This window comes from Mastomys coucha, unplaced genomic scaffold (assembly GCF_008632895.1).
Source record: "Mastomys coucha isolate ucsf_1 unplaced genomic scaffold, UCSF_Mcou_1 pScaffold12, whole genome shotgun sequence".
Classification (NCBI taxonomy): Eukaryota; Metazoa; Chordata; class Mammalia; order Rodentia; family Muridae; genus Mastomys; species Mastomys coucha.
Genome location: NW_022196894.1, coordinates 5,454,738 through 5,464,210, shown reverse-complemented (window position 1 = coordinate 5,464,210; position 9,473 = coordinate 5,454,738). Strand labels below are relative to the sequence as shown.

At 44.9% G+C, this 9,473-nt stretch overlaps 1 long non-coding RNA gene across 3 annotated transcripts in view; it reads left to right on the top strand.

The window, feature by feature from the left end:
• LOC116086287 overlaps positions 1-9,473 on the top strand; it is a 21,563-nt gene that overhangs the window by 8,583 nt on the left and 3,507 nt on the right. For all 3 annotated transcript variants that reach the window (XR_004116861.1, XR_004116859.1, XR_004116860.1), the window contains exon 3: positions 423-587. This is a non-coding gene — a long non-coding RNA (uncharacterized LOC116086287). The remainder of the gene's footprint in view (positions 1-422; positions 588-9,473) is intronic.

Below are 9,473 nucleotides of genomic sequence, written 5' to 3'. Positions count from 1 at the left end.
AGATAGATAGATAGGTAGGTAGGTAGGTAGATAGATAGATAGATAGATAGATAGATAGATAGATAGATGAATAGAGCAAACCAGTGGAGTAGAGAGTACCATGACCCAGATGTGTATTCCCAAGTACAAATACTGAAAACATGGTCCCCAAGGTGATGATATAAGGCGATATCATTTAAAGAGGGTGACTACATTATAACAATAGAGTCCTCACGAATGGGACTAATGCCTGTAGACATAGATTTTTCAAAACCTACTTTAATTAGGGTTCTTCAACATAACACTTCAACCTCCCTTCTAGCCCATCACCCACCAGAGGTAGTAAAAAAGAAAGGTTAGTAGGAAACAGGGGCTGTGGGCCTGATTAGAAATAGTTCTTTGTGGCTATTCCAATATTTGTTGTCAGCAGTCCTGTCCTCTAGCAAAACACCAACATGAATCAGCAGCTGCAGTCCAGTCTGTTCGGTAATCACCATTCACGAATCAGCAAAGGCAGTTCGATCCAGAAGAAACTGTGAGGCTCTACCAACTGGCCCAGGTGCATGGAAGCAGCAAGAAGCTACCAGACTATCCCAAGAAGTTCTTTGGTGAGTTATTCTCTACAAAATCACCACAAGTGAAGGTCAGCAGCACAATGCAAGGTGAATTAATGCATGAGCACTGTCAGTGAAGCCTAGCAAAGCAGAACAAGGCAAATCAATACTAGAGCCTCTTCCCACTGTCTGTCAGATCATATTTTTATATTTTTCTAAACATCACATGTCCTCTCACCTGTCTATTTTAGCAAAACATCCTTTCATGTGTCTGCTTCAACATTCTTTCACTTATGTCTGCTTCAGCAAAGCATCCTTTCATCTACCTGCTCCAGCATAACACCATAAGACATAATTGAGTTTCCAAAGGAACCAGAAATTTCCACTTCAAATGCCATGCATGCTACTTACTCATCTCACTGCTATGACCAGATATCTAAGAAGAAGCAACTTAAGAGAGAAAGGGTTTATTTGAAACAGATTGTTGGTCTCTTGTGGTGGGGAATGTGTGGCTGCAGAAGGAGGTCTCAGCTGTGGCTGCTCACATGTTAATGGGGCAGGAAGCAGTTAGAAGGGAATGAATAAGTGTTCCATTAGCTTTTTCCCTCCTTCTCATTTAGTCATGGACCACAGCCCAGGTGATGGTTCTACTTACATTCAGGACAAATCTTCCTTCCCCCCTTAAGCCCCTCTGGAAACTCCTCAAAGACACTTCTAGAGGTGTGTCTCCTAGGTGATTCCAAATCCAGTAAACAGCACAATCCAAACCTATCAAGCTGACAGTGAAGACTAAACACTACATTGAATAAAGGAGATCCAAAGAACTCTACCACCTCTCCGCCAGGCACAGGTGTATTCAGGAAGCAGCTTCTCACCAGCTCCTTGATCTTGGACTTCCCAGCCTGCAGAACAGTAGGAGAGCACTTCTGTTGTTCACAAATTTCTCAGTAGATGGTGTCTTGTTATATAGAGGAAAGCAGACTGTTATGAGATAGAAGCTATACTTCACACAAAGATACAAGGAGGCTTTGCTAAGAACTAAACATGGGGGCACATGCCTGTGACCCAGCACTTGGTTGGGTAAAGCATGAGTACCAACTAAGACTACAGAAACAGGCCCTGTCTAAAAAATAAGGACAGGAGAAAGAGAAAGAGGAGATGGAATGAGGAGTAGGCAGGAAGTGAAAGAGGAAGAAGACTTCCCCAGGTGAGTGTCAAGTGGACAGAGAGACATATACTGAGAAGCAGGTAGGACGATTTGGGGAAAGCATGCTAGGAAGTGAGATCAGCAAGAGTGGAGACCCTGAACAGGAGTGTTAGCAGAAGGGGAAAAACCCAAGGAGGTTGACTGAGGAGAGTGGGAAGGAGAGCAGTGGATACTGGGGCTGGAGATGTGATAAGAACACGAACTTTGAATGGACACTTGTAAGCCCTGTGCTCACTGCCAGGTGTCAGTCATTAATGATGAGTGGAACACACGGGGCAGCACCTTTGCTAAGGTGCTGTGAGGTCTGGCTGACTTTCCTATGTGCTTAGGCACTGACTGTAAATAAGGGATTTAGTTAGCCTTGACCCAGGCGGGTTTCCACAGCTGTCACCTTCATACACCTAAAGGACGGCAACTGAGAAAGAGGAGCAAAATTGTCCATGTTAAAGCCAAAGTCCAATTGGGTCAAGGACACAGGAAGAGACATTAGCCTGTTAAGTAGTAAACTTTCTCAAACTCTACAATGGGAGAATAAATGGTAATAGATTTACTGGAAGAAGAGTCCACACCAAGGTTAAACTTCCATGTAGTGGGAACAGAAAGAAGGAACTACTGGGTACATCAAGCATGAATTTTGTGATTTTATGATAATCTCATAATCTTGGCATCTGGACACATTAGCGTTTGATCTCTGCCTTAGTTTACAAACGCCATCAGTAAAATCCTCACAGAGTTCATGGACTAATAAGGCCATATAGACCAGAATACATAAAGAGGGATGAACGGACCCATCCTTTGTTCAATAATACAATGTTTGTCTTGAATAATACATGAGCTGCTTTTCATTTCGGAAAATGAGAGAGTCTATAATCCCCCTGTGTGTCAAGTGAATATTTTAAAACATTTATATGTAGAGCCAAAGACAGTGGTGGGAAGTTTAGTGACAACAGAAACAAGCAGAGCTTGGTCCCAAACTTGGGATCAGTTTAGGATGAGATGTTTCTTGAGAATCGCAGCAGGGTAAGAACCTGAGGGATCCCTGGCTGATCCCCTACTCCTTCAGGTCCCCAAGGTCATGCAAGCCAGAACAAAGCTGAGAATCCAGGTCAATGTACCCACTCTAGGGGGCTCCCCAGGCAATGCTCATATCTTGTTCCCCAAGATGACTAAGCATCAGAACTCAGCTATGTCTGTCACTTTCACCTATAGCCATGGGTAATGACTAAACCCAAGGAAAACTGTCAAAGCCATTAGTGCCCATCTGATGCTCCTTGTTTGTTAACACATGGCACTCAATTTAAAGATTATATTTCCCAAACACTTTTGCTAGGTTCAGCTGCATGACTAAATTCTAACCGATCAGGTCTAAACAGATAGGGGGCAGGAAAGAGTTGGGAACACTTCTAAGAGGTCTTTTTCAAGAGAGGGCTTCAATTAGATGTGCCCCCTCTTGCCATTTACAACTTCATCCTTTCCCACAACCAGAACAGAAGGTCCTGATTTTGCCCACTCTACCAAGCTGAAGGCATGAAGCCAATCTGACTCTTGCCCCCCCGGGAAAGGGAGACTACTTAACTAAGCTGGAGGGATCCATGTCCTTGTAAGAGTTAGGAGGCTAAAGGCAGACACAGATGTTAGTCAATGAATGCAGAGGCGGAGTCTCCCCAGCAGGCTGCAGCATGGACAAAGTGGGAAACTACACAGCTCTATCATCCTGAGAACCTGCTTGTGGGAGCAGGGGTAGAAGGAGGAAACGGAGACCTCAGAACAAGTGAGAGCCAGGTCATGAAAGGACTCATGGATTCATTCCTGGAATTTCCTATCAATGGTACCTGCTGTCTGGTCTGAAAACACTGGCCCACTTGAGTCTCCTGACTGAGCAGGTGAGGAGGCAGTGTAAGCTCTCATCTGCCCTTTGTCCTCTGAGGTAAATGGAGAAGGATATCTTTTACTCTGAGCACTCTGTTAGCAAGCTCTTCATGTTCCATCACAGAGGATCATATCAGCTGTTGAAATTGGGAGTTAGATTTCTTTTTTTTTTTTAAGGCATACTAACAGTAAATGTGGGCCCTAAGCTAGGCACACAGATGAGGCTCAAAAGATGGAGCCCACTCAATTCCAAAGTCAGTTTTAGCCGTGTACTTCACCGCTAACATCTACTTAATCGAAATACCTGAGCAGGCAATGAACAAGAGTGCCAAAGAGACAACACCCAGATTCCCCATCACCACCACCACCCTGCCATGAGCTGTGTGGGTCAGCAGATGCTACTAAAATAGTCAAATGTGTGAGAGAGAAATAGAAGAGATAGAAAAATGGAGTGGTCCATGCCCTGTGAGGAGAAGCAGAACAGGAGACATGATGGTGATGACAGCTGAGAAAGAAAACTTGGGTCAACATGCTATCATTGACCAGTAGGGTCAGAAGAATAGTGTCTGGAGCATATGCGTATGCAGACTCTGCCTCCCAAACATGCTGGCTGGCAGCTGATTACCCTACCCTGGCTCTGGGCAACCAAAGAGGCTCAGGATGAAGGAAGGCTCACTTCCTGGATTGGACTTCCTAGAAGGACCACTGCGGTCTGGATACACCAGAGGCCATATTGGTGTCTGTGGTGCATGCTGTTGCCCCAGACTGCTATGAAGCCTGAAATCCTTGTGGATGTAACCAGTGAGCACTGATGACTTGGTGATATCCTCAGGCTTTGTTGCCTTGTCAATGAATGCAGAGATTGATGATGTAGAGGAAGCCAGAGGCCTTGAACTAGTCCAATAACTCATTGCAACGAACGTTTGCAAGTAAAGCTATTTGGGCAAAGGATTACGCTACTGACACCTTGCCGCTGTCAATGCCACTACAACAAGCCAGTATGTGATGGAGAGGAAGGACAGATGGAGTGGTGGGTGTAAGGTGGAACTGAAGAACAATAGCTGTGGTGGGTGGGAGAGACCGCTGTGGTTGACAGAAGTCACTGCCCAGAGGGTTGGTAAGGTTTCGTTGTTGTTGATAACTCTTATTTTTGTTTTCTTTTGTGGGGGAGGTTACAAGAGTAGGGCAGACATGAAAGGACTGGGAAATGTGTAGGATTGGGATGCATGATGTGAAATTCCCAAAGAATCAATAGAAAAGATTATATTGGAAAAGAAAGAAAAAAAGAAAGAAAGGAAGGAAGGAAGGAAGGAAGGAAGGAACAAAGAAGGAAAGAAGGACAAAGTTACCCAGTCAGTCACAGACTGAGGAGAAACCATTCAAGAGTCAAGGACAGAACCCTAATCTCTAGGGTATAATGAAAAGTGAAGCTCTATCTCCCTGCTGCAACAGTGATAGGATGTCAGCCTCTAGGCTAGTCCATCTTACTCTACTTTTAGTGTTTTCACCATATATTCATTATCCCATCTCTATTTCCTAGTCTCTTTTTATGACCATTTGAGTTTTATGACCCCCTAAACTGTACAGGCAGTCACCACTGTCATTGGCTGCCCTCCCGGACTAGAGGGTAAGACCCTATTGCTGAAGATAACACATGCTCTGATTATAGGTTAGAGGATTTTCTTGAGCATCTTAAATGAGCCCAAGATGTTCCTTATCCCAAATAAGCGCAGCACCATATGTAAGGAAGTGCCAACTGTTGAACCCTTAAACTAACTGTTGTCCCTTAAAGGCAAACTTCGTCCTCCCGAAACCTCAGCCTGTCGGATATTATTATCCTAGTTTAACAAACGAGGGAGCCAAGGCCTTGATGAGGTTAGGAGCTAACCCAAGGTCACACAGCAGTGAACAAGCAATTGGAGCGAGGCAGCTTCTTCTGCTGAGCCATGCCATCTCCCCAGGTCACATTTCAAAGCAAGTGTAGATGAAGACTCAAATGTGGGAGCTCCTCCAACATCTGTCCTCTGCAGATTCTCTCTGCCTTTTAAGTTAAGCTCCCGTCTCCAGGCTCATTCCATCGCTTCCACCCTTAACACCACAAGGCTTCTTTCTTTTTTTTTTTAATTTAAGTTAGTATTTTAATTTGCATAATTTTTATTGTGAGAGAAGCCTACAGCAAGCATAGTCCAGGGATCTCAAACACAAAGAGAATAAAAAGAAATAGAAAGATCAATAATGTGATTGATGTTCATTTTTTAAAAAGCCAAATCTCAATCCTCCTTCCTTCTATAGCTTTTAAGTTAATTAACCCAGCAAGTGCTCTGCAGAGGGCAGAGCACTGGTCTCATCTGCATGCCTCTGAAGGTCTGCTCCTTGTGGTCAGCCTCTGCACCATCTGATGTGAGTAGATGGCCTGTGATGTTTCTCCCAATGCAAATGCTAAGACAACCCCCAGCAAGAACAGAAGGCTGCAGCCCCTAATTCGGCTCAGTGGGAACCACAGGTATGGGTAACAAATCAAACCATATTAGGTCTAAGAAGCAGATCTGTCTGTAGCTGCCTCAAAGCCAATAGCTCCTTTATCTCAGGTAGCTAAGGACTTACTTCTGGGCCTCTTTTGCTCCTCTAAGCCCTGATTCTTAGATATCTCATAAAGATTTCTTTCCCAAGATGGCAGTGCCACTAAGATCCTGGTCTGGATTCTTCTTGTGTCCCAGGACTTTGTGATTGTGTGGGCATGGTTCAGATGACACACATAGTTCAGAAGACAGATGGAGCTTGTTCCGGTGCAAGTACATTCTCCACACATAAGTGCAGACAATATCCACAAGATCACTGTCTCATATGAACTCTCTGTAGGCTTTATATGTGTTCTAAAATCTCTAGAATGGAGCTTTTCCTGGTAAGGTTTAACAATAGGGCTTTCATCACTGGGATGAAGCACTTGGGAAAAGAATTTGTTTGGACTCACAGTTTAGAAGACTCAGACTGACATCATCCGGATCCATTGCTATGGGCCTGACCTAAGGCAGAGTGTCACAGTAGAAAGGTGGGGCTGAGCAGTCTGCTCGCCTGAGACCAGGACACAGAGAGAGTGCCAGTAGTGGCAGAAGGCTTCATCTTTTATTCCCATTCATGCCATATAGGCCTCAGCCTGTAGGACAATGTTATCTATATTCAGAGAACCCTCACGGATACCCAGAAACGCATTATGAATTGCCTGAGTGCCTCTCAATGCAATCAGGCTGACAATCAATGTTAACTGCCACAGATCTGAAGAGAAGCTTCAGTCAGTACAACGTTTGCCTTACATACATAAAGACAGGAATGTTAGCGCTCATGTAAAATCCAGTGATCCGAGCACTGGAGAGTAAAGAGATATGCAGATCCTTGGGGTTCACTAGGCAGCCTAATAGGCAAGTTCCAGGTCAGTGGGACACCCTGTCTCAAAACAACAAGATGGGCAATGCCCAGGAATGACAGCCTAGGTTGCCCACATGCACACTTGCACACACATACACATCTGTATACACATATGCAAATACCCAGGTACATGTTCTGCTTAAGTTAGCCTTAACCAACCTAAGCTGAGTCAAACTAAAATTAGTTGAGTTGAAGTGAGTTGAGCAGAACCAAGTTGGGGCAGGTGTCTCTCAGGACTGAAATGCTTGGACAAATGCGGACTTGTGGCCAACAGATTGGAGATGAGCAAAGGATACAAAGTTAAGGAGCCACTGCCTGATGCATCAGGCAGACGCAAGAACCCGGGAATTACACATGTTGTTTCTTCCCCTTCACTTTGCAATAACTGTGCAACTTGAGGCAAGTTATTTAACCTGGGTGGCCTGGTCTGCAAATGAATGGTGATAGTCACAACAAGTGTCATGAAATCACCCAAATCAATATTAGAAAGTGTCTGGAATGGTGCCAGCAGCACTCCTCACTGTTACTATCAGTCAGCAGGTGACACAAGAGAAAAAGGGACTTGCCTGGATCCTCTGCATGTGCTGTCCCAACTGGCTTGCGATGACTCTTGAGTTTCTGTCCAGGCAGTTGGTGCTTTTACATCCCAGTGTCTGGAAGGAGCAGATGCACATGCTAGTGAATAAGAGGACAAATAGAACATTTGTTGTCAACAGCAGGCTAAGCCATGACACATACATGTGCCTTGCATATGTATAGTGTGCATCAGATATATTCCGTTCTCATAACTCAGTTTGACGCTGTCATTACACTTTTGTACAGAGGAGCAACCCAAAGTGCACTTCATTTCCCTAACTGGCTGAGCACAGATCCAGCCTTGCAGAGCCTCTGCTCTCTGCTGCTTGGCCTTCTTGAATCACACACATGGTCTCACTTGACAGGTAAGGCTGAGGCGAAATACACATAGCTTTAAGGCAGTTGAGATGGCCTCCATATCCGTGGTTCTCTTCCTTGCATGGCACACTTCACAGACTGGCCTGATGCACCCTAGTCAGCTCCCTGGGGCCTCTGGATAATACATAGGCTCTGCTCACAATCTTCTGGAGGTTATACAGAGGCCAGCCTTGAGCAGTTATCTCTCTACACTTGGGAGAAAAAGCTCACCTCACTGATAGCTTTTGAACACCCAAGTGTACCCAAATGTGTGTAAGTATACGTGTATGAAGGTGCATGTAGAGATGTGTGTGCATGCATGGAAACGTGTGTGCACACATGGAGAGGTAAGAGGGCAGCCTCAGCTGTCACTCCTTATTCATTGTCCAGCTTGATTTTTGAGGCAGTGTTTCCTCACTGGTCTGGAACTTGTCAGTTTCACACAGCCAAACATCAGCCTTTCTTAGACCTCTGAGCACCAGACACCAGCCTTTCTTAGCCCTCTGAGCACTTCTCAGAACTAGGTTTGCAAGCACGTACCACTCAACCCAGCTGTTTGGGGTTTGGGGTTTTGATTGTTGGGGTTTTATTTCTGTTTTGTTTTTGCTTTTTTTCTTTAATATAGATTCTGGGTATCAAACTCAGGTACTCGTGCTTGCTAGATAAGCACTGACCAGGCCATCTCCCCAGCTCCAATAGTTTGTTAGTTATGACTTGCTGCAGTATGCTGCAGATCTACCGGAAGCCAAGCCTCCTTAGCATGGGTAAGCTGTAACCACTGTCTCTCACAGCAGCTGCTTGTCATCCTGCATCCCACCCTGCATCCCATCCTGCATCCCCTTACTGCTGAAGACCTTTTCTTGTCTCTGCCTGAGAGATTGACAGGAACCCAGAATGTGTTCACTTGACAACACAAAATCCATTCAGAACTGGAGACACCCTGAGTGTTACCCGAACACTAAGGTCTTCAAGTGTTGGCTATGTAACCTTGGACCAGTGGCTCTCAGTCTCCCTCGTGCTGCAGGGCTTAATATACTCCTCATGTCATGGTGATCTCCAACCTTAGAGTTATTTTTTGTTGCTACTCCATAACTGTGATTTTGTTACTGTCATGAGTGGTGTCGTAAATATTTTGGGGGATAGAAGTTTGCCAAAGGGGTCACAACTCACAGGTTGAAAACCACTGACCTAGTCTGTGTCAGACACACATTGGAGTATGTTAGTATAGTCTAACTGTGAGTGTTAATATCCATGGGATGGATTCTCCAGCTAACACAATAAGTAGGGCATTTTGCAGTGATCTTAATCCTTAACCTTTGTGATTAGAATGTGTAATGTGGCCCCGCAGGCTTGCGTGTCTGAACTTTTGGTATCCAGCTGGTGAAATGACTGTAGGAGGTGGCAGAGCCTTAAGAGGTAGTTCCTAATGGGAAGAAGTATATCTGAGGAGTGGGCCTGGAAGTGTTGTAGCCCAGCCTTATTTTCTTCTCTCTCTCTCTCTCTCTCTC